A 26,767-nucleotide genomic window follows, 5' to 3' on the forward strand; every position below is an offset into this window, starting at 1 on the left:
GAGTCTGTTCCCTCATCGGAGTTGATGATCTCTTCGGAGCTGTAGGAGGTGCCGCAGTTATCTTCCTCTTTTGCTTAGGTGGAGGCGACGGAGTCTCCTGACGAGGAGGAGGAGACGGCGGAGTATTGTCACGCGTGGGAGCCACCTGTGATTCATGAGGAGGATACTGCTCATGCACAGGGGAATCATCATCGCGCATAGAAGAATCATCACGCGGAGGAGACTGCACAGGTGGCGGAGGAGGCGGGCGAGGTGGCCTGCTTGGTGGCTTCTCACCTGGAAACACAATGTTCTCCTTCCTCCATTGCACGGTGGTTCTACGGGCTTCTCCCAGTTCTTTGATTTCCCCATCTTCACCTGCAGGGTGCTCAAGGACCAACTACTCATAATCTCTCAGCACTTCATCCACCATCACAACAGCAAAGTCATCTTGGACCGGACGGCAATGGTAAGTCCTTGTAGGTAAGAGAATGCCGACCGCCACCTTGAAGGATAGGTTGAAACCTTTAACATGCGGCTCTCAGTGAGATCATCCACGGGGGGGGGGGGGGGAGCGAGGAGGCCCGACCACCTGGTCATCATCACCATTATCCAACTGAGTGGAAGCCACACTGCTTTTCCGGTGTTGAGATTGCAGCGGGACGATAGCATCGAGCAATGCAGGATCTACAGCCTGCCCCTGAGCCATCTGGGATGTAAGTACTTGGGTTACTATGGATAAATGGGCTTTCAGGGTGCTCATAGAATCCTCTAAGGACGCTATGCGGTCTGTTTCCCTTGCCTTTCTCCTCTCATGGCTTTTATCAGGAAATCTCTTCCTTTCCGCAGGAAAGCCAATCTTCCACGGAACGGAGCCTTCTGTGCCCCGTGTTCGTCCGCCATGTTCTTTGTTCCCAAGGGCGCGTGTCAGCTCATCGTTCTCTCTTTAGGGCTGGAACCTCCCCGCCTCCACGTCCTTATGTGCTTGTTCCAGGGCTTCAATGGGCTACTTCAGATGAGCTTTCCTATAGATACACTTCCCTGTTTCTGGATCCAACTTTCCCCCAATCCCGTAGAACCACTCCTCCAACCGTGTGTCCCTAATCTGATCCCTTTCTTGGTCAGTTCCGCCTCAACTGCCTGCCTCTTAGGACAGTTAGCCCTGTATCCACCTGGACCCATAACTTGGTGATATTTATTCAACGCAGCATTTGCCTTATTTGTTTCCGACCTTTTCTTAAATTCTTCTGACTCCATGCTGTACTTCACGAATTCGTCCCAGTGAGTTTTTACCTTCTCACTGTCTGGAGTCTTGTCTTTCTTGATAAGGGCGCGCAATCTTTTCTTGTGGTTCTTGAATAGTTCGGCCATCTTCTTCTTGGCAAAGTCACGGACTGCCTTCTTCATCTTTGCCTTTTCATCGGCATCCCCCTCTGGAGGTACTATGTTGAAATGTGCCATGAGCTTGGTCAGAATGCTGTTTTTGGCTACATCATCGATATAAAGACCTTGAGCTTCTTCCTCTGCAGACAGCTCTAGTCCCTTCGGCTTGTTCCAATCTCGAACGGTGATCGGGATGCAGTCCCTAACAAGCACTCCGCATTGAGCTATAAATGACTTTGCATTACTCTCGGGAGCAATCGGTTTACCATCCTTAGCGATATGGGCGATGTCGCGCCTAACACCGTCGTCCAACTTTTTGGCCGGGCCTCGCTTCTTCGACTTTACAGAAGAAGTGCTCGATCCGGAGGGCTAAAAAAGAAATAATTCATCGTCAGTACAATTTAATTAGTTAATGCATCTAGTCGATCAGCAGCGGCTTAATTTATATACCTGGGTGATAACTACGGTTCCGGAGCCATTATGATGATCTTCTTCCTCACCGGAGCCATTAGGATTTTCTTCCTCATCGTAGCCATCTTCTCTTCGCTCAATATTCTCCGACGTCACCGCCATCATCTGGAATACCGTCGTCGCGATCATCCAGAGTACCGTTGGCTATGAGGTCAACCATGAATTTTTCTTGGGCTTCGTCTCTGTGTCCGTCCATGCTTTCTACAATGACTTGCAAGTTATATATAGGAACCATCATATGATCAAATTAAGGATAATGCGGAAAACTGAAATTGGAGTTACATATATAGTTATTAATTAAGGATCGATAATAGTGCCGAAAGCAGATAGTGCAGTACATGCATACATAGATCTTATTTAACCCTAATATATCGATCACTACTAGAACCTCTCAACGGCGCCGACCGGGTGCTGAACCGTGCCGGCTGAACACCCAAAGCCACGGAACAGTAACGGGAGCATAGCTAATGAGATCCCTGCATAACTGACCATCCGGTCCTATAATAGGTGTCTAACGCATACATGTAACGGCGAACGTGCTCGTCCTCCGCTGCAATGCGCCGAGCTACCTCCTCCGGCGGGGCCGGCTCCCTCTGAAACGAGCGTGGCCCATAAGACCTCCACCAGAGAATATCCGGGTCGACGACGGGACCCGGATTCCTCACCAAGGTGCGCGCCCCGGAAGATGACACCTCCCAGTGCCACCCCGGCGGAGCCCAGTCCCGGACCTCCCCCATCGTCATCATCTGCTCCAAAATGGACCCTCCACGACGCGGCGGCTAGCGCGGCATCGTTGCTACTAAACTAAATCGTATATTGTGCAAAATAAAATTATTGCAAATAGTTTACAGTAATAGAGTTCTAACTAACATTATTTTTTATTAATGTTAGAGTTGTAACTAACATTATTTCTAACATATATATTAACCACTATTTCTAAAAAAAATAGAGTTCTAACTAACATAGAGTTGTAATTAACATTATTATTTCTAACATATATATTAACCACTATTTCTACTAACATAGAGTTTACTAACTATTTTTACTAACATATATTATTGTAAATTTTACTAACTATTTCTAAAAAAATAGTTTACTAACTATTTCTAAAAAAATAGAGTTCTATCTAACATAGAATTTACTAACTATTTTTACTAACATATATTATTGTAAATATTTACTAACTATTTCTAATTAACATATTATTTTTACTAACCACTATTCTAATTATTCCAACAAACAAATTTTATACTTTTACTAACTATTTGTACTAACTAGTCTAACTAACAAATTATGTATTTTTACTAACTATTTGTACTAACTACTAGTCTATCTAACAAAAAAAATGTGGCCGGCCGCCGGTTGGGCGCCGGCCGGAGGAGAGAAGGACTCACTGGAGGAGGCGGCCGCGGGTGCACGTGCGGCGAGGAGGAGGCGAAGCGGCCGGCGGCAACGGCGGCGGTCGGCGCGGCGATGTCGGCCGGAGGGCGCAGGGAGAGGTGGCGGTTGGGGGCGGCCGGCCGGGCGCGCGCGCGGGGGGAGAGGGGCGCGCGCGGGCCTGCGATGCGGCGGCGAAAGGAGCCGGTGGCGGCGGCGCGGTGGGCGGCGGCGGCAACAGCACGGGGCGCGCGTCGGCGGGCGGCGCGGTCGGCGGCGATTTTCGGCAGCCTGGCGGCGCTCTGGTTCTCTCCGCACATGATTAATTTGCGCGAGGAAGGAGGAGGAGAAGTTATAGGGCAACCCCCCTTTGGTCCCGGTGCATCGCACGAACCGGGACCAAAGCCCCCACCCCCTTTTGGTCCCGGTTCGTGCCATGCACCGGGACCAAAGGTGTTTTTTCGCCTGTTCCTCTCCCTTGGCGCCAGATTAAATTTTTCAAATTTTTTTCGTTCCCGCCTTATTTCAAATCAAAAAAAGGGAAATGATATATCAAAATGTTCAGAAAAAAAACTCTATCTAATAAAAGTATAATTTACATATTAATTTAAATATAAATTTAAATAAGTTATGAATTTGAAGCCACCGCCGCCGCCGTGCCACACGCCACCCCTTCCACGTGCCCCGCCGCCAATGTGCCACACGTGTCCCTTCCCATGCCACGTGTCGCCGCCGCTTCCACGTGCCTCGCCCCGTCGTCGCCGGCGTGCGATGTGTAGACGCTGCTTCCACGTGCCATGCTCCGCCGCTTTCCCGCGCCATGTGTCGCCGCCCCTTCCACGTGCCACCGCCGCCGCCGTGCCACACGTGTCCCTTCCCCATGCCACATGTCGCCGCTGCTTCCACGTGCCTCGCCCCGCCGCCGCCGGCGTGCGACGTGTAGATGCCGCTTCCACGTGCCACGCCCCGCCGCTTCCCCACGCCACCTGTCGCCAAACTTGCCGCGTAGCTTCGCGTGCTATAAAGCGCCACGTGCGCGCAGAACCGCACGTCGCAGTCGCCTCAGCTCATTCGTCTCCGGGATGCCGCCGCGCCGTCGCGGCTCGTCCGGCTTCCGTGGCGTCCGAGCGCGTCTGACCGGTAGGTTCTACGCTGAGATGCGCGCCGGTGGCTTCCGGCTCACCCTCGGCACGTACAACACCCCGGAGCTAGCGGCGCGCGCTTACGATGCGGCCGCGTGGCGATTTCGGCGGCCACGGCGCGACATGAACTTCCCAGACGTCGAATCGCTAGAGGAGGCGGAGTTCCTCACGCCGACGCCGTGCCTCGTCGACGACGAGGACCGTCGCCCCCACCGCCAGGTGCAGCGCCGGATCGCCATCGCCGAGCACGACGAGGTGTGAGGAACTCCGCCTCCAACGACGTCGACAACACCGACGCGTTCTTCACTAACCTCCGGGCACATCGCAGGTCCAACAGGCGCCACCGTCGGGCCGTCACCGAGTTCGAGCTCGACAACCCGAATACAACTTGGGCCGACAACGACCCTCGGTGGGACGACATTTGGACCGAGACAACCTCCGATGACGAGTAGATCGAGTAGACTAGTTGTTTATCTATTTTAATTGTATTTTCAATAAAGTCGTTGTGGCAGACGCTGATGATGAGAAAAGTTTCCCACCACGACGGCGCACTGGAGGAAAAGGGCGGGAAATAATGGGCGGGAATAAAAAAATTATTACGATTGAACTGGAATTGAAGTACAGAGCTCAACTGAAAATTAAGATACATGGCCAGATTCAATTGTTCGAGTCATTCAGTCATACTCGTGCCTAGCCCTATAGTAGTCACCACTATAGTCATCGTAGTCGCCGACATCATCGTCGCTGGCATCGGGGTCGCGGTAGTTGAACCTCGGCGGGTGAGCACGCGTGGGCTGGGACTGAGGGTAGCGCAGGCGGGGGCCACGGTAGGCCATGACGCTCTGGAGAGTCCGGCCGCGCCACCACAGCCGAAGGCCGGCCTCGTTGAAGTTCGAACGAGGCGGGCCGTCCTCCTCGTGCCTGGCAAGCACACTCTCAAGCCGATTGATGAAGAAGCTGTCCCAAGTCGGGCTGTAGTCGGGATGCCACTGGGGATTCCTCCGCTGCTCTGGCGTGAGCTCGAAGTAGTAGTGGTTCGTGATGGCCATCTCGCGCGTCAAACCTAGAGGGACAGGAGGGACTGGTACGCCTCCGACGCTCAGCAACCAGCCGGTCGGGACGCGGCAGCCCGGCGGGCAGGGGTAGTTCGAGGCGCAGAGCGCCTCCGCCTCCCGCGGGGTTAGAGATACGATGGAAGCCATGGGACAGAGTGATGAGGTCTGCAGATATGAGTCTAGATGTGATATGTAAATGGAGGCCAAGCCTACATATTTATAGTGAAAAAATGGCGGGAAGACGGAGGCGGGAAGCAGTGGAAAGCGCGGGATGAAATCTGGGGGAGGCTTATCTGGTTTCTGCATTATCTGGGGAGGATTAGTCAGGCAAACATTAGCCCGGCTGGTGGGTACAACCGGGACTAAAGATCCCTTTTTTGTCATCTAACATAACTGTCGATTGGATAAGGACATGTGGGTAACCTTTAGTCCCGGCTGGTGGGTACAACCGGGACTAAAGATCCTTTTTTTGTCATCTAACAAAACCGTCGGTTGGATAAGGACGTGTGGGTAACCTTTAGTCCCGGCTGGTGGGTACAACCGGGACTAAAGATCCTTTTTTTGTCATCTAACAAAACTGTCGGTAAGATAAGGACGTGTGGGTAACCTTTAGTCCCGGCTGGTGGGTGCAACCGGGACTAAAGATGTCGGCATGATAAGAATGCATGGGTGGACGCACTGCTCGATGAGATAAAGCATGTAGCGCACGACGCCCTGTCGAAGGAACGAGACAAAGTAGAAGCGGTGTCGTGCCTATAAAAGGAGCATCGATACGGCTTGCCAAGTAGATCAACAAGGCAAGCAGAGTTTCATTCCCATGGATGAAGGAAAGGGTTGGGAAATCTCCCATGGCGCAGCTTCTCGAAGATGTCATTGGTGCACACGCCCTACGGCATCTTCGGAAGCTGCTCCTCAAATTTTTTTCCCTGCAAGCCCGTGAACAACTACATCTCCTCTAACAGTGTTGGGGAAAGGGTTGGGAAATCTCCTGTGCGCAGCTTCTCGAAGATGTCGTTGGTGCACACGCCCTACGACACCTTCGGAAGCTGCGCCTCGGAATTTTTTCCCTGCAAGCCCGTGAACGACTACATCTCCTCTATATATATGGTACAAAAAGCCAACCACATCTCCACTTATAATATCTTACATACAGTTACATGATTACACAAAAATAAATGGGAAATTGATTGCCATGTTGAGATAGTCATTTGTGCCATTAACATTCTTCAATTAACTTGATGATGGAGCATCTTTATCATTTAACCTTCTTCGGCCGTAACCATGGAGCATCTTCATCATTTAACTTGATGCTTGGATCAATGCTCACTCTGAAGGGTGGGATTTCATCAAACTTATTATAATCTTCTGACATGTCTGTCTTGTCCTCCACTCCCACGATAATTCTTTTTCCAGAAAGAACTATGTTGCGCTTTGGCTCATCGTTTGATGTATTCGTTTCCTTATGTTTCCTTTTTCTTGGTTTGCTAGACATATCCTTCACATAGAAAACCTGGGCCACATCCTTGGCTAGGACGAATGGTTCGTCTCTGTACCCAAGATTGTTGAGATCCACTGTTGTCATTCCATACAACTTGTCTACCTGAACCCCGCCTCCTGTTTTGTTGACCCATTTGCACCTAAACAAAGGGACCTTAAAAGAAGGTCCATAGTCAAGTTCCCATATATCCTCTATGTAACCATAATATGTGTCATTTGGGCCTTCATTGTTTATTGCATCAAATCGGACACCACTGTTTTGGTTGGTGCTCTTTTTATCTTGGGCGATCGTGTAAAATGTATTCCCATTTATCTCGTACCCTTGGAAAGTCACTACAGTCGAAGATGGTGTCTGGACCAACAAGTACAGCTGATCTTCAATATCGTTGTTATTCAGGAGATGTTTTTGCAACCAACCGCCGAAAGTCGACATGTGTTCACGTCTAATCCATTCGTTCGACTGCCCCGGGTTCTGGGAGCGTACAAAGTTCTTGTGGTCACCGATATACGGAGCCACCAAGGTGGAACTTTGTAGAACTGTGTAGTGTTCTTGAGTCAAAGAAATCCCGTCCCTACGTATCATTGATTTCCTTCCTAGCGTGCCTTTTCCACTTAGTCTCCCCTCATGCCGCGATTCAGGAACACCAATCGGCTTAAGGTCAGGAATAAGTCAACAGAGAACTCAATGACCTCCTCTGTTCCATAGCCCTTGGAGATGCTTCCTTCTGGCCTAGCATGGTTATGAACATATTTCTTTAAGACTCCCACAAACCTCTCGAAGGGGAACATATTGTGTAGAAACACAGGACCGAGAATGGAAATCTCATCGACCAGGTGAACGAGGAGATGTGTCATAATATTGAAGAAGGATGGTGGGAACACCAGCTCAAAACTAACGAGACATTGGACCACATCATTCCGCAACCTCGGTAGAATTTCTGGATTTATTACCTTCCGAGAAATTGCATTGAGGAATGCACATAGCTTCACAATGGGCAGTCGAACATTTTCCGGTAGAAGCCCCCTCAATGCAATCGGAAGCAACCGTGTCATGATCACGTGGCGGTCATGAGACTTCGGGTTCCGGAATGTTTTCTTCTCCATATTTATAATTCCCTTTATATTGGAGGAGAAGCCAGACGGGACCTTGATACTGCTCAGACATTCAAAAAATATTTCCTTCTCTACTTTTGTAAGAGCGTAGCTGGAGTAATGACGTCCTTTATTTGTCTCATGCAGTTTTTTGGGGTCTTTCCTATGTTGCTGGTCCTCCCGTGCTTCTGGTGTATCTTTTGTCTTCCCGTACACGCCCAGAAAGCCTAGCAGGTTCACGCAAAGATTCTTCGTCACGTGCACCACATCGATTGAAGAGCGGACCTCTAAGACTTCCCAATAGGGTAGATCCCAAAATATAGATTTCTTCTTCCACATGGGCGCGTGTCCGGCAGCGTCATTCGGAACAGACCGTCCGCGAGGACCCTTTCCAAATATTACATCTAGATCCTTGGCCATACCAAATATATCAACACCATCACGATGGGGAGGCTTCCTCCGGTGATCAGCCTCACCATTGTAATGCTTGCCTTTCTTTCTTACGGGATGGGTATGCCTAAGAAATCGACGATGCCCCAGGTACACGACCTTCTTACATTTTTCCAAATAATCACCTTCGAGCTCATGTAAATAGTGCGTGCATGCATTGTATCCCTTGTTTGACTGTCCTGAAATGTTACCAAGATCAGGCCAGTCATTGATGGTTACGAAAAGCAGCGCTCTTAGGTCAAATTCCTCCTTCTTGTGCTCGTCCCACACAGGTACACCTGCGCACCACAGCTGTAGAAGTTCTTCGACTAATGGCTTCAGGTACACATCAATGTCGTTCCCGGGTTGCTTCGGGCCTTGTATGAGCACTGACATCATAATGAACTTCCGCTTCATGCACAACCAAGGAGGAAGGTTATATATACAAAGAGTCAAAGGCCAGGTGCTATGGCTGCAGCTCTGCTCTCCAAAAGGATTCATGCCATCTGTACTTAGACCAAACCTTAAGTTCCTTGCATCCCGTGCAAAGTTTGGGAACTCTCTATCGATTTTTCTCCATTGGGATCCATCGGCAGGGTGCCTCAACATCACGTCTTTCTTACGGTCTTCTTTGTGCCATCGCAACAACCTAGCGTGCTCTTTATTTCCGAACAAGCGTTTCAGCCGTGGTATTATAGGAGCATACCACATAACCTTGGCAGGAACCCTCTTCCCGGGGCGCTCGCCCTCAACATCACTAGGGTCATCTCGTCCGATCTTATACCGCAATGCAAGTGCACACCGGACAGGCATCCAAATTCTCGTACTCACCGCGATAGAGGATGCGGTCATTAATGCATGCATGTATCTTTTGCACATCTAATCCTAGAGGGCGAGACAATCTTCTTCGCTTCGTACGTACTGGCGGGCAATTCGTTACCCATTGGAAGCTTCCTCTTAATTATTGTCAGCAACTTTCCAAATCCTGAGTCAGTGACACCGTTCTCTGCCTTCCATTGCAACAATTCCAGTGTGCTAGATTTTTATGGCCATCTTCGCCAGTTGGGTATAACAATTTGTTGTGATCTTCTATCATCTTGTCGAAGGCCAACCTTTCATTTTCAGTTTCACATTCTCTCCTTGCATCAGCAATGGCCCGACCAAGATCATCATCAGCAGGCTCATCTGGTGCCTCTTGATCTTCTGCTTCATTATCTTCACTGTCTTCTGCAGTATCACCGTATTCAGGGAAATTGGGATAGCCGTCATCATCCTCTTCCTCTTCTTCATTCTCTTCCATCATAACCCCTCTTTCTCCGTGTTTGGTCCAACAATAGTAACTGGGCATGAAACCGTCTCGCAGAAGGTGGCCGTGAATGGTACTCGAGTGAGCATAATTTACGGTATTCTTGCAGTCAACACATGGACAATACATGAAGCCACCATGTTTGTTTGCCTCAGCCACGGCCATAAAATTACTCAGGCCCGAAGTAAACTCGTCAAAGCGTCGGTCAATGTACATCCATTGCCGATTCATCTGCATGATATAATTAAGCTGATCAAAAACCATTACAGAACATAATGATGTATATATACACATGCATTTTATCAATTACAGATGAAAGGATAAAGTTGTTAACCTCGATGGAGAAGAAAAAAGCAAGTTAAGTGTGGCTTGATTGTGTAAACTCAAGTGGCAAATCCTCTTAAGCATTTCATCGAACACCTCTTGTGCATGTGAAGAAGAGAGCAAAGCAATACGCCCCTCTTGTGAAGAAAGTGAAAAAATGGCTAAGTGTGGCTCACACTTGGGCAGGGGCAAGGATATATATATAGGCAGATTGGGGACTTTGTCCCGGTTTGTAATACAAACCGGGTCCAAAGGGTGGGCCTTTGGTCCCGGTTTGTACTACAAACCGGGACTAAAGGGTCCCGAGGCCTGACACGGCCTGCCGCGCCCTGTCACCGACCCTTTAGTCCCGGTTTGTAGTACAAACCGGGACCAAAGGCCGCTAACGGACATGCGCCAGCGAGTGGGGTCGCCCGCCGCGAAACGAACCGGACCAATGCTTCCCTTTAGTCCCGATTTGGTTCAGAACGGGGACATTTGCTCCCAGGGGCTTGGGACCAAAGGCCTCTTCTCCACTAGTGGTAAACTCTCCAAGAGTGTGGGTCACCAAGCCAAAGATTAGATGCATCATGCTTTTCTTATGAAAAAAATATGTGCAGCTTTTTTCAGCTGCACCAACTCACAATCATCTAGAATTCCATGAGAACCACACATGATTAATTTCTCCCATGTCCTTATGCATAACATATTTCTACATGGATTTGCCAAGAAAAAAAGTGTATCGAGAACATACTTATAGAAGTGGAGACTTTGTGTTATAGCTGCAAGAAAATTACAGAAACACCTTCAATGTAATAAATACTTAGGCTATTCTGCTGTTCGCAGTAGTTAAACTCATATGAACACTAAAGATGAAGATTCTAAATTCAATTTGCGATTGTGACAGATAGTTAAGATATTTGATTCATCTGCACGATATAGAAGGCATCAATTCACTATTTTGACGAAAACAAATTTTTACTAACATTATGTGGCCATTAGAAATCTAGACAATTAAGTACTGTAGCTTATGCAAGGGATGCGGAAGGATGCTTTGATAGACCATAGTTCAAAATTCCATCTTACATTTTCTATAACTGACCGCTCCAAAGCTAAAACCTCAACCTTCCAAGTAAATGTAGATTGGTTACATGACTATAGTCTTAGGCAAAATTCATTCTTTTTTTGGAAACATGCAACCATCCTAATAAAAAAGGAATTTCTATTTTCGTGCCCTCGGGTCCTTAGTTGTGCTCAGTTTTCACCAGCTCCTTAGTTTTTCCTCAGTTTTACCCAAGCCTTTGTCTGAAACCATCACACGTGATGTAACGGCCGGTTGCCCGATGGTTGACCGTTATCTTCTGACTAGTGGGGCCACGTAGAGCCCGCAAAGACACGTCAGACCATCCATCTTTGTTTGACCGTAAGCATCGCTGTATCCCGGACCAAAACGCGAACGAGTGGGGCTTCGGTATATGGAATGACAAGTGGGGCCATGACGCTGATATAAGGGGCAATACACGGGTAGGATTAGATTTTTAAATGGAGCTCTACAGCGATGGCACAGAGGAGGTGGCATGCAGGGTGCCGAGATGAGATCGACGTCCACAAAGAACTGCATGAGGCGAGACCAGACGCATTAGATAGATATGAACTAGACGCGCTTAACCATGCAAAGAAGAGAAGAAATGGTCGACGACATCGACGACTACCTCAAAACTTTGACTGACCGTGTCCGACACGAACGCGAGCAATGTAGAGAAAACTAGTGTCTCTTCTTTCTGGCGTGTATAGATGGGTGCTAGAAGAGTGTGGTGGCGAAGGGAAAGACCTCGCGGTGGTCTGTGGCGTCCAGCATAGCGGGGCGGCGTGGCCGTGCCCACAGCGGCGTGCATGCATGTTCGACATTGGCATCAGCATGTACGTTCGGCATTGGCCTTGGAGGTATCTCTGGTGCGTCAGTGATCGAATGAGGGGACGAGATTGAGGGTGCATCCCGACGGTGACCTAGCAGTGGCGGCGAGCATAGCCGTTCTGACCGTGCCGATATCGGCATCGGCATCGTTTGTAGGCTGTGGTGCTCGAATCAAGGTGGGATTTGTTTCTTGTACGCCAAAAGTGATTTGAAACAAGTTTCGTGTTGAAGGTTAGGTAACGAAAGTTTGTAACTAAGCCCAAAATTATACTAGCGCAATGGTGAGGTTCTTTTTGATAGAGCTATACGGTTGGGCAAACTTTTTTGACACTTTTTAGATAGGGTTCCTTGTTGTTACACGTATGGCATCATGTATGGAAAATTTGGGGTCATTTGGAGATGTTCGAAAAAATCACTTTGCTTAAACGCATGCCGTTTCGTCTCACAGAAACCAGCTTTTCTAACAAGGTGATTTTTTCTACATTCTTTAAATGACCTCAAATTTCATACAGCTGATCTTCTATACATAGATAGATAGATTGTTTCGTTTTTACATTTTTTGAACTTTTTATTTCCCTTTATAATACCCAATTGATTTTCAGGTCAAAACCTCGAAAAACAACATCATGTATGGCATCATTTTCGCCCTAAATTTCAAATTTTGTGAAACTTTCCCTTTTAGATATTCCTTGTTGTTATAGATATGGCATCATGTATGCCAAATTTGGTTAGGTCTCACTCAAACCAGCTTTTGTAACAAGTTAGGTTTTTTCGACCTTCTCAAAAGGGATTTTTTTCTACCTTGTCTAAATGACCTCAAAAATCATACAGACGATCTTCTATACAAATATAGGTAGATTGTTTCGTTTTTACATTTTTTTGAACTTTTATTTCCCTTTATAATACCCATTTGTTTTCAGGTCAAAACCTCGAAAGTTAACATAAGTAGAAGCTGAAAATTCCCAACTTCGAAAGACCATCAGATCTTCGGCTGATCAGGTGCTTGAGGCCAACAGGCTCGCCACTGACGCTAAGAACGAGAACGTCTTGCTGAAGGAGGAAGTAAAGAAGCTGAAGCAACGACTGAGGGATGAGCTAGATGCCAAGAACGCAGCGGCGGCCGCGATCGACAAGAAGGAAGGCGCTCTTCGTGAGTCCATCAAGGATTTGCTAGGTAACAGCTCATAGTTCACCGTTTTTCGTCTTGGTGTTTCCATTATTGATTGCTGACCTGTCTTCCTTTCAGATGCTGCCGACCTAACCGTCACCCGTCGTCATCAGCTTCGGGAGGACTCTACAGCCGATGCCTTATCACTTGCTACCGAGTCTAATGTCCAAGTACTTAGTCTTTTGAAAAAGGCCAAGGGAGCACTGTCGAGGTTATACTCGATGATCTTCCCGAAGATGAAAGAGGACAAGACTCTCGACGAGATGGCGGCTTCCTTCCTTGTTGACCCTTCCGAGCCTGTGGAGGTATTGAAACGTCGTAGCCGTTTATTTGGGGCGGTTCTTACTTTCCAATTGCTCATGGGCCATGGGATGGGGTCGGACTTGGAGGAGTTGTCCAAGGCGTTGCCTGTCGATAACGACAATCATTTAGTCGACCTTGAACCTTACAAGCGATCGGCAGTTACTTGCGCCAACCGACTCCTGAAGCTGGTGGATGAAGCTCAAGCTGAGCCTGCTCCCGAATCTGCTCCTGGCTCGTCGTCAGCGAACCCTTGAACTTTTCATTCGACTTGTTGTAAATAAGATCAGTCGTAACTTCGTTGCAGTCCAATTTTATTTCGGCTCTGTTGCCAATTTGAACATGCCTTTGAATGTATCACATATGCCCAGTGCTCCCGATGGGAGTTTTACTTTGATACTAGTCTGAATTAAGGATTGCACTGCAGATTCCTCCGTCTTCTTCTCGTGCTGAGCTTTCTCCGAATCCTTCAAATAATAATGAGTCAGGCCTCGTTCGCCGCTTGCGTGACCAAGTGTCTAGTTTAGACAGAGATATCACTTCTCTTCGTGCGATGGCGGCCTTGGTGAAGAAAAAGGGGGAAATAGCGACAGCTATCGAACAGTACGCTCTTGATGGTCTCCATGTTGCTACCGAAAGTTTAGGCTGTAAGTATTAACCCATGCTTTGCTTTCTGCAATAGTTTTGAATGTTCCCTTAACTGGTTCTTATTCCTTTCCAGTTGTAGCTTCAGATGTTGCTGAGGAGAACAAGAAGATCCATGAAGAGGTTGAGGCAATGACTGACGTTGCGCACTCGAATCATGGTTTGTGGCTGCATCGTCCGAAGGCTGTCGTCATGGCGAAGTTTAAGTATCGGGTGGGGAAGGCGCATTATTATTTTGATAAGTTTCATGCTCATCTCACGATGGTTTGGAACACCTTGTTTCCTCTGGACCAAGCACCCGAAACCTTATCTGCCTTGTTCACCCGATTCAAGTCTCCCGAAAGGATTCGGCAGCTGGTTGATGTCTACGGGAGCTTCTATTCTTGTAGACAGTGTTGGGCCTCCAAGAGCAGAGGTTTGTAGAACAGCAGCAAGTTTCCCTTAAGTGGATTACCCAAGGTTTATCGAACTCAGGGAGGAAGAGGTCAAAGATATCCCTCTCATGCAACCCCGCAACCACAAAGCAAGAAGTCTCTTGTGTCCCCAACACACCTAATAGGTGCACTAGTTCGGCGAAGAGATAGTGAAATACAGGTGGTATGAATAAGTAGTAGCAACGGCAACGACACCAGAAAAGTGCTTTGCCCAGGACAGTAAACAAGCAGTAGTAATGTAGCAGTAGTAACGCAGTAAAACAGTAAACAAGCAGCGATAGCAGTATTTAGGAACAAGGCCTAGGGATTACACTTTCACTAGTGGACACTCTCAACATTGATCACATAACAGAATAGATAAATGCATACTCTACACTCTTGTTGGATGATGAACACATTGCGTAGGATTACACGAACCCTCAATGCCGGAGTTAACAAGCTCCACAATAATGCTCATGTTTTAGTAACCTTTAGTGTAAGATAGATCAATAGACTAAACCAAGTACTAGCATAGCATGCACACTGTCACCTTCATGCATATGTAGGAGGAATAGATCACATCAATATTATCATAGCAATAGTTAACTTCGCAATCTACAAGAGATCATGATCATAGCATAAACCAAGTACTAACACGGTGCACACATCTGTCACCTTTGCACACGTGCAGGAGGAATCAAACTACTTTAATAACACATCACTAGAGTAGCACATAGATAAATTGTGATACAAAACATATTGCAATCTTAAAGAGATATAAATAAGCACCTCACTATGCCATTCAACATTGAGTAAGTATTCTGTGAAATATGGCCTAAGAGACCCACACGGTGCACACACTCGTCACCTTTACACACGTGGGACAAGGAGTCTCCGGAGATCACATAAGTAAAACTCACTTGACTAGCATAATGACATCTAGATTACAAGCATCATCATATGAATCTCAATCATGTAAGGCAGCTCATGAGATTATTGTATTGAAGCACATAGGAGAGAGATGAACCACATAGCTACCGGTACAGCCCCGAGCCTCGATGGAGAACTACTCCCTCCTCATGGGAGCAGCAGCGGTGATGAAGATGGCGGTGGAGATGGCAGCGGTGTCGATGGAGAAGCCTTCCGGGGGCACTTCCCCGCTCCGGCAGGGTGCCGGAACGGAGACTCCTGTCCCCCGGATCTTGGCTTCGCGATGGCGGCGGCTCCGGAAGGTTTCGTGGTTTTCGTCGAACGCCCCGAGGTTTTTAGGTCGGGGGCTTTATATAGGCGGAGAGGCGGCGCAGGAGGGCTTCCGGGGGGCCCACACCCTAGGGGGCGCCCCCTTGGCCGCGCCGGGTGTGGTGTGGTGGCCCTGCCCCCTTCTCCGGCGGTTCTCGTGTGTTCCGGATGCTTCCGGGTAAAATAGGAACCCGGGCGTTGATTTCGTCCGATTCCGAGAATATTTCGTTACTAGGATTTCGAAACCAAAAACAGCAGAAAACGAGAACCGGCACTTCGGCATCTTGTTAATAGGTTAGTTCCAGAAAATGCACGAATATGACATAAAGTGTGCATATAACATGTAGATAACATCAATAATGTGGCATGGAACACAAGAAATTATCGATACGTTGGAGACGTATCACCGGTGCGGAAGGAACTCCTGGCTGGTGCGGAACTTCCTTTTGCTTCAATATTGGCATGTCATCCATCTCTAGACTTGGGAGCCGTAGCGAACACCGAGAGGAGCTTAGGCCAGTATTATGATGCCGCTAGAGGTCCTGCTTACACCATTGTTTCCCGGATGGAGTCGTGCCTTGAGAAGGATCTGAAGGCCCATTGGGACCGGGGAGCTCGACTATGAATGTAATAGCCTTATTTCCTGCATAAGATTACTTTGTATAAATTTATTGAGTACGTTGTACGCTATATTAATTCGATTGATATTTTATTTGTCGGGGGCGACTGAGTGATCAGTTCAACCTGCTCTCCCGACGACTTCGTTGGATTATGCAATGTTATTGCGAAGCCTTTGTGTAAGTTTTGTAAAAGCGAGACCCATCGACTTAGTCGAGGGAATTAGACGCTTGGCATCGTCAGGCGGTGCACCGGTTTGAGCCTCATTTTGTGATAATGTAACCATCGACTGCAGCACTCGCGTATTTTCTCGAGGCTTGGATTGGTTGTTTTCTTTTATTGTGTCACTAATCTTAGCTCTCGTTGAGAGTATTTAATTAATGACACTGTGTGTTTTCTGGGCCAACGCTCCCGATGGGAGTAAGAGCCGAAGGTAGGGGCCGTAGTCGACCTGTTCAGGTGGTGGGGGCCTAGATTGAAGAAAGGAGGCAGAAAACCTGATTAAAACTTTATTCATAAGGAAAAGCAACCTTAAGGACTATAAAAATAAAAAACAATTGCGCCCTATGTATAGAACCGTCGCAGGTGTGCGACATTCCATGGATTCCCGACATCTTTTCCCGAAGTTGGATTTTTGAGCCTGTACGCTCCTCCTGGTATCACTTCGGTGACGATGTAGGGTCCCTCCCATGGAGACTCGAGTTTCGAGGGCCTTTTTTGCTTCGACCGAAGTACCATATCTCCAACGCTAAAGCATCGGTTGCGTATTCGCCGACCGTGGTAGTTTCTCAGCGCCTGCTGGTATACCGTGGTTCTGGCTAAAGCAATGTCTCGGGCTTCATCTAGTAGGTCTACAGCATCTTGCAGTGCGATGTTGGAAGAGGGTTCTGTGTATGCCGTCACTCGAGGTGCTTCGAATCGAACATCAGCTGGCAGGACTGCTTCGGCCCCATGTACCAGAAAGAATGGGGTGTACTGAGTCGACCTGTTAGGCGTGGTACGCAAACTCCAAAGTACTGATGGTAGCTCTTCGACCCAAGCTCCCTCTGCGCCTGTAAGGCGTTTCTTGAGACCGTCCCCTATTAGACCGTTGATCCTTTCCACCTGACCGTTTGTTTGCGGGTGAGCCACTGATGCGAATTTTAGTTTTATTCCCCTGTCATCACAAAATTCTCGGAACTCTTTGGAGTCGAAGTTAGTCCCATTGTCTGTGACGATACTGTGAGGCACGCCGAATCGACATGTTATTTCCTTGAAGAATTGGACTGCTGTTTTTGCCTTCTGGTTTCGTACTGGTACTGCCTCGATCCACTTTGTGAATTTATCGACTGCAACTAATAAGTACGTGTGTCCTCCAGGCGATGATCTCGGCAGTGGCCCGACTTGATCGAGTCCCCATTGGGCGAACGGCCACACCAAGGGTATCGTCATTAGGTCTGTTGCAGGGGCGTGCGGTTTTGGGGAAAACCGTTGGCAAGGGTCGCACTTCATGACCAGATCTCGAGCGTCCGCCGCCGCCGTTGGCCAGTAAAATCCTGCCCTGAAGGCTTTTGCGACGAGAGCCCTACTTCCCGCATGATGCCCGCAAGTTCCCTCGTGTATCTCGCGCAGCAGTGCTCTTCCGTCGTTGATGGCAATGCACCTTTGGAAGATACCGGAAATGCTATGCTTGTAGAGTTCACCGTTTACTATGGTGAAAGCTTTCGATCGCCTGACGATTCGTTTTGCTTCTACTGGATCCGCCGGCAGTTCTTGCCTTGTAAGGTACGCCAGGAACGGTTTAGTCCATAATGGCTCAAGGAGGAGGGTTTGTTCGGCCGGGAGAGTTGGAGCTTCGTCAGTAGCTGGCTGCGGGTTTGCCTCCGCACCCTCAGTCGACGGTTTTAAAGGTGCCGACGCCTTCTCTTTTATTGATCGCTGAGTGATCACCTCGTAAAATACTCCGTCCGGGATGGGAGAGCACATGGAGCCGATGTTTGCTAAGGTGTCGGCTTCCTCGTTGCTGGCTCTGCCGATATGTTTGAGCTCACACCCCTCGAACTTGGCTTCCATATTTTGATACAGCTGTCGATAGGCGATCATGTTGTCACTAACTGCGTTGCACAGATTCATCGACTGTTGTACTACCAAGTTTGAGTCCCCGTAGATTTCCAGGCGGGTCGCCCCACACGCCTTTGCCATCTTCATCCCGTGCAGCAGTGCTTCGTATTCTGCTTCATTGTTTGTCGGCAGAGAGAAGTTCATGCGCAGTATGTACTTCATCTTATCTCCTTGTGGTGATATCAGCACCACTCCTGCTGCAGCGCCTGTGCTTCGCTTTGACCCGTCGAAATACATTATCCACGATCCCGACATGTCGGGTGCCGCCGGTGTCTGGGATTGAATCCAGTCTGCCACAAAGTCTGGGAGGATTTGGGATTTTATAGCCGTCCGGTTAACGTAAGTTATGTCGTGAGGTGCTATCTCGATAGCCCATTGAGACACACGACCTGTGGCCTCTGGATTGGTCATTATATTTTTCAACGGCGCTTCGCTCACGACGACGATCGGATGCTCTGTGAAGTAGTGCCGTAGCTTGCGGGCTGACCTCCATACTGCATATGCCAGCTTTTGATGATGAGGGTACCTCTGTCTTGCGGGTGTGAGTACTTCGCTGAGATAGTAAACGGGCCTTTGTACGCCATGAACTCTTCCTGCTTCTTCTCGCTCGACGACCAAGACGCTACTGAAGACTTGGGCTGTCGCAGCTATGTACATGAGCAGCGTTTCCTTCTCGCGAGGGGTTACAAGGACTGGAGATGTCGACAAGATCTTCTTCAGATTGTCGAAGGATTCCTGCGCCTCCTTTGTCCACTCGAACTTTTCCGATTTTTTCATCAAGTTGTAGAAAGGCAAAGCTTTTTCTCCTAGCTTGGCGATGAACCTGCTGAGTGCTGCCAAACGTCCTGCCAACTGCTGCACTTGATGCAGATTCTTTGGCGGCTCCATGTCGAGAATAGCTTTGATTTTCAAAGGGTTGGCTTCGATTCCCCTGGCCGAGATGAAGTATCCTAGTACTTGCCCCCCCTGGTACTCCGAAGAAGCATTTTTTGGGGTTTAACTTGATCTTACCTGTCTAGGTTATCGAAGGTCTCCCGCAAATCGTCGACGAGGGTGGCAGTGTGCTTCGTTTTTACCACGATATCGTCAGTATAGACTTCGATGTTTCGCCCGATCTGCTCTCCGAGGCAAGCTTGCATGCAACGTTGGTAAGTTGCTCCCGCATTTTTCAGCCCGAAGGTCATGACGTTGTAGCGAAAACGCCGTGTGGGGTGATGAACGCGGTTAGCTCCTGATCTTCCTTCTTCAATTTGATCTGGTTATACCCAGAGTAGGCATCGAGAAAGGAGAGGCGGTCGCATACGGCTGTGGAATCAACTATCTGGTCAATTCTAGGCAGCGGGAAGTGGTCTTTCGGACAGTGCTTGTTGAGGCCGGTGTAGTCGATACACATACGCAGAGCGGTGGTGTCCTTCTTGGGTACCATGACAGGGTTAGCCACCCACTCTGATTCCTTGAGCTCTCGGATGAATCCTGCTTTGCGAAGTCGATTGATTTCCTCACCAATTGCTCTCCTCTTGGGTTCAGAAAATCGACGCATTGATTGCTGCACTGGTTTGGCTGTTGGGTCAACATTAAGGGCGTGCTCAGCGAGTTCCCTGGGGATACCTGGCATGTCGGATGGTTCCCATGCAAATATCTCCCAGCGCTCACGGAGGAACTCGATGAGCGCGCCTTCCTATGCGACCGTAAGGTCAGCCGATATATTGACCGTTTTCTTCGGGTCAGTGGGGTGCACCTGCAGCTTCTTGGCTTCCTTTGCAGCATCAAACTCGTCGGATCTTACGTTTCGGTTGTCGGATGGTGGCTGCGTATGATCCACAGCTGCGTCGATTGCATTGAGTTCCTCCTTAGCACCGAATTTCGAGGCGATCTTCTGGAACTCCCTGTCGCAGGTGTCTGATCGAGCAAAACTCCCGTGAACGGTTATTGGGGTTCCGTTGTTGCCTGGCATCTTCAGTTTTAGGTACGCATAATGAGGCACGGCCATAAACTTGGCAAACGCAGGCCTGCCAAGGATGGCATGATACTGAGACTCCCAGTCGACGACTTCAAACTCGATCTTCTCTTTCCTGAAATTGGTAGGCGTGCCGAAGACCACATCCAATGACGTTTTTCCAAGAGAATAAGCGGGTCGAGTCGGTATAATGCCATGGAATCCTGTGTCGGATTCCCTCAGCATATCGATTGTTAAACCCATTGCTCTCATTGTGTTGGCGAATAGTATGTTTAAGCCGCTTCCTCCGTCCATGAATACTTTGCTCATGTTGTACCCTCCGATCTGCGCCTCGAGGACTAGAGCTGCATGGCCTGGTCTAGGGACGGCTTTCGGGTGATCTGTCCTGTCGAAGGAGATACTTTGTTCCGACCAGTCGATGATTTCGGGCGTGTCGACCATGGCGACTTCTGCATACTTCACTTCTCGCGAGAATTTCTTGATTTCCCTTTTTGAAAAGCTGGTTTTATGGATCATGCTGACCTGCACGCGTGGTTCTGGGAATACCTCGGCTGGTACATACTCGTCCTTTTCCATTGGTTCGTATGGCTCCGGCACGTACGGCTCCGGCACGTATGGCTCTGCCCGATAGCTGTAGGATCTTGCCCTCTTCTCCATCATGTGGACTCTTGATATAGCTTCGCTCCTGAGGTCATCGCAGAACTGTCGAATTTCCAAGAAGTGTCGGCAGTTCCTCAATAGGTGACTGGATTTCTCCCGACCGTCCTTTGGGTCGATGTAGGAGTGGAGGTAGCATGGTGCATTGAGTTGCTCCGTGGCCGATAGGTGCGGTGAACGAGCGCGGCCATGGATCGATTGCACGCCCTCCTGCTCCCGTTCGGACTGACGAGGGTGAGGCGCTGCACGTTCTTCTTCTCCATGGTAGAATTCCCTTCGTCTTTTCTTTCGCCCTGTTGTGGGGTCGAAACTTCCTCGGCTGCCTCCATGTGTGCTTCTAGGTGGAATTCCCAAGGTTGCTGCCAAGGTGTCCTCTGTTGAAACCGAGGGTCCCAAACCGGACGTATCTGTCCTAGGAAGGCGAAGAAAGCCTCCGGAGTCGATGATGAAGTGGACGCCTTCAAAGGTGGTGGTCATGTCGTCACACGATCCCGCAGAAATCGAGTGCGACGATTTGAGGTGTGGTACGAACTCGAAGGATCCCCAGCGGATCAGATCTTTTGAACCTGGAGGTGTTGGTGACTCGAGCACAAACGCTGCAGATGTGACTGGTACTGCCGATGCCCTGCCTTGTGCCGACAAGTTTCCCACAGACGGCGCCAATTGTCGAGGGTGCTCCTCGGCAATGCCCTCCGATAGGGGCTTAGGGTTGATGGAATCCTGCAAGCTGACACGAGACATCGGTACACAGACAAGCGGGAAGAGCGATTTACCCAGGTTCGGGGCCCTCGATGAGGTAAAACCCTTACGTCCTGCCTGTCTGTTCTTGATTATGATGAAAACAGGTTACAATGGGGTGCCGAATAGTTCGGCTGTGATCTCGTCGAGATGCTAGTTGCTAGGTAACCTAGTTCTAAGCTTCTGCTGGCCAGTATTGCTAAGATCGATTGTGTCCTCGATAGCCCCTCTCATGGCCTTTATATAGGTGGCCAGGTCCCGAGAGACCTAATCGAGTACGATTAGGTTTACAATAGATCTGTTTCTAAACTTTCCTTGTTCGGCTCCTTTCGTGCCTTGTACTTCAAGAAACCTTCCGCTGCACCGTCCTAGTGGCCCATCTTGCCATCGGGTACCTTCATGGGCCTTCAGTTGGGCTGTGTAGGGTAGAGCAACATTGGTTATCCGAAGGGTTATGCCCACGTCACCATAACTTAAGCTAGGAAAGTTGGAATGCAGTGAAACCAATTTTGTCGGAAAGAGGACGACGAGAGCTACCTCTTCACAAGGTGAAATCACAGAAACAAGTAGATGATGAGTTTATTATGGTCATAGAGGTGTAACCTCTCAATATGGTAAATCGGGAAAATCATCACCCTCGAACATGCAACATGCGATGTATCCGGAATCAGTTTCCGATGAGCTAGAGCTTGTCATGAGAATGAACACAAGCTCTCAAACATCTCATGGATAAGAACCAAGAAAAACCAAGAAACACGATACTATGCATGCAAGGTTTGAGCTCTCTCCGATGATGCGACCCACTATCCTATCGAGCACAAACCTTAACCTTGCGCGTTCCTCTCGAATCGGCAAGCTTCGTCTTCACCCTCTTCATCATTGTACATGCCACCATCTTCTTCCAACATACAGGCCACCATCTTCTTCCAACATACAGGCCACCATCTTCTTCCATCTTGTATGCACGCCACCTTCTTCATCTCTTCTATGCCATCTTCGTTCCTCTGCACCTTCTACACCGTCTTCTTCTCTCTTCGTCACCGTCTTCATCCGTCTTCTTCATTGTACTCGATCTGCTCCATCTTGCAACCTTGAGACCAACACATGGTTATGGACATGATCTAAGATAGATTCTCAATACAACCATTAGTCCATAGGGATTGTCATCAATTATCAAAACCACACATGGGGGCTACATGTCCTTTCAATCTCCCCCATTTTGGTAATTGATGACAATCTCTTTGAGAGCGTTTAAATAAGGAATTTAGCGAACAACCCAAGTTGAATATTTAGAAACCCCCCCCCCCCCATAATTATATGCATGTGTGAATGAACTTGAATTTCATTGCATATATCGGCAATTAAAGCCTAGTGGAGTATCCTCTAAATATTCAACCATGCAAAGCAACAAATGCAAGCATGAGAGGCAAATGCTTAAGAACCAACAAAAGCAATTCCCTTAAACCCTCCAAACTTCTCCCCCATTGACATCGATTGCCGAAATGGATGAAAGGTTCGGAAGGCCAATATAGTGAGAGTTCCTCCATAAAGTACGAATACTCGGAGGAAATCCAACTATATTTAGGATCAAAGATTGCAAGAGGATCAATAAATGAAGCAAGTAATCCAATGAACCATCAAATCAAGTTAAAGATATTATGATAAGATCAAGAAGGATGCTCTAAGCAATATGTGGAAGCTCCCCAAGGTTTGTGCACAAGATAAACAATTTGCATTGAAGAATACGGTGCACACACATGGTATCATCACTCCCACAAGATTACTCAACGCGAAAGATACCAAGCGAAATAAAGATTTTTGATAGTCACAAATGAGTATTTTAACTAACACGAGGAAGCTCCCCAAGGTACATGCACATGTTATAATGTTGAATTGAATACAATGTGCACATGGAATCCTCACCCCCTCATTGTCATTTAAAGCACAAACATTTGCAAGAGATCATATATAGAGATTAAGCATGACTTGGAATAACAAATGGTTGAGCATCAAGTAAGAGGCAATATAAGATAAGGCTCAACCAAATGGATGTGTGGGAGGCATGAAAAAGCATATTATTAGACTAATACAAGGATGAGCATTGAGCATCACCATAGTCTTCAATGAATGAGATTGCTAAGCATAGCCATACACCACACAAGGTTCTCTTAAGATATCAAATGAAAACCAAAAGAAACACAAGCTTAATAAGAAGCAAATAAAATCAAAGCTTGTGCCAAAACCACATATGAGTGTGTGAAGATGCAAATAGGATAAAGTGAGCACTCATAATCAAATTCTTTGTGGACCCACCAAAGAGACAAACAAGAATAGAAAGAATGGACTCCAATCAAAGGGGGATATCAAAAATATATGTACCGTATCTCATGTGTATAAGTTTCTCTAAGTGGACAACATCACGAAGATATTAATCCACAAAGAAACATGCACACACAAGATAGGTACAAAATAAATAGAGCAAGATATCCAATGATGAAGTAATACAACATACCAATGAGATATTTTCTTTGTAGCACGGCCAAAGGCTCAAATTTATCTCATTGTACATTGAACAACTTCAACCATAAACACCTCAAAGACATCACAAGAATCACCAAGAGAAGGAGATAGTTGAGATGCTTTGAGAGAGGCAATCAAGTATCACCAAATGAAATACCAAATGGAAGAATCAAAATTTGCAAATTCATCTTTATTGCACATGTGAGCATATTGAGGAAGAGATATGCAATTCAATTGCAAGGTAAACATATTTGGGATTAGGTGAATCATAAACATGATTTTTATATTCCCCAAAATATGCTCTCATCTTAGCTTACTCTATCTGCAATAAAGTGGTTTCATTTAAAAGGTTTGCAATACCACAACATTTTCAAACAACAATCCATGCCAAAGATAACACATGGTTGGATACAAGGTAAGCATGCATGGAGTAGATTGATACCTGTTACCCGGATGCAATGGTGTGATGTAGTAGATATGAGTTGGTCATAACATCATAGCCCGCCTCCAATAGTCACTTGTCCTTCACTTCTTCTTCATGAGTGAGACGAGCATCCAAAGCATCACCAATGTACCTAAGACAAAACTCAAGCACACAATGGTCCCCAAACTAATTGGGTCCGAGTAGTTAGTGAAACTACAACACATAGGACAAACTCCACATAAATATGTGCATATGGATATGAATTTGAATTTCATGCACATCTTAGCCGATTTAGGATCATAGTGGAGTTTTTCCTATGCATTGGATCAACAAAAGCAAGCATGCCATAAGATATACACAAAGTAAATATGCATGCAAGACTTCAAAGAACCAAATGGAGATTTGACTTGGACGATAACACAAAATGCAACATGATGACACACAAAGGTGTGACAAGTCAAAAGGTTGTCCAACCCATATCCAAGATCAAATCAACATAAGATTGACCCCAAAGTTCAACAAATGAACTAAACACAATGAGCAAGATGATATCCAAAACAAGCATGCTCAATAACTTATCTCATTTTAGGAAAGTAAAACCAAATATGAAGTAATGAGATAATCAACTCCCAAAGAAAGCAAGGTTCCAAATAAACCAAACCCTCAACACTTTTCATGATGGCACAAAAGTACAGAAAAGAAAAGGTTTGTCTTCCAAAGTCAAATTCTTGAAACAAGAGAGTGTTCTAATAAGCATATGAGAGCCCCCCAAAATTAGTGCACCATTTAGGATTTTGCATTTGAATACAAAATGCACAAATGCGGGATCATCGCTCTACCATCTATCTATTATATTATTAAAACAACAAACAACCAACGGTTTAGATTAGCTAAAATTAATCAAATCAAAACAACGGCCTAGATTAACTTCTGTTCGGCATCCATTTTAATATGCGGATATGCACAGTCCATCTCCCCCACGTCAACAAACTGATAGAATGTAAGTTCTCCACATTTCCACTAATATCTCAACAAGAACTTTATCTCTTTGGTCAATTCACATAAGCCGTGATTGCTTCTTTCGGATCGATCAGATCTTGGCACCGGTAAGAGCCAGGTTTGCACGACCAATGAATTGTAAATCGTATCTCTAACTAAAAGCGCACGTATAAAAGCCATGATTGGTTGGAGGTGGCGTTTTGGCTCATAGGAGCAAATGCTCCCATTATACAAAATATTTAAAAATTAATTTTAAAAATGTCAAAAAAAATTGACATAATTTTTTTGGTGTACATCGTGACATTCTATGTCCGTACATAAGTTTTCATGAAAAAACAACATTTTGTGTGGTGTGTACAAAAAAGACAAAAAAATGTACTGTACGTAGTCGTGTTACGGCATCAAAATTTGTCTTTTTTACAGGAGCCACATAATTTTTTTTAGTTTTTTGAAAATTTGTGTACCAACATAAAATGTCTAGATGTACATGTAAAAATTTAGTTTAGAATTTTTTAACACTTCAAAATGTGGATTCACATAATGAGAGCAAATACTCCTATGAGCCAAAGTGCATTTCCCTGATTGGTTCTGTTATGCTCATATGAAATATGCCAGCTATTTCAACTTGCAGGTCGCAGGCTGCGTATGATTCGAATCAACACGCCAACGTTTGAACTCGCAGGGTGCCTGCAACAACAATGGCCGTTGTGTGATCTGTAGACGACAACTAGCGTCCTAGGCCTCTGATCGATGGGATTTGCAGTGACAATATCGATCTCGGTCCGGCCAAGGTAGCCCGGTGGCGTTCTGGCACCAAGGAAGCTGACGAACACCAGAGGTGCCCTGATTCTACATCCAGCTCTTCCGCGGGTCCGGATTGCAAATTAGCGATATCAATCTACATGGACCCTTGGACGAGTCTGTATGGCGAATTTCCGATATCAGTCTAGCGTGATGCTATGAAGAAGCAAACAAAGGTGAGACGCCCAATAGGATTAGGTGATCCACCGATTAAATAGTTTGGTGCATGTTGCGATCAA

Source organism: Lolium rigidum, chromosome 2 (assembly GCF_022539505.1).
Source record: "Lolium rigidum isolate FL_2022 chromosome 2, APGP_CSIRO_Lrig_0.1, whole genome shotgun sequence".
Classification (NCBI taxonomy): domain Eukaryota; kingdom Viridiplantae; phylum Streptophyta; class Magnoliopsida; order Poales; family Poaceae; genus Lolium; species Lolium rigidum.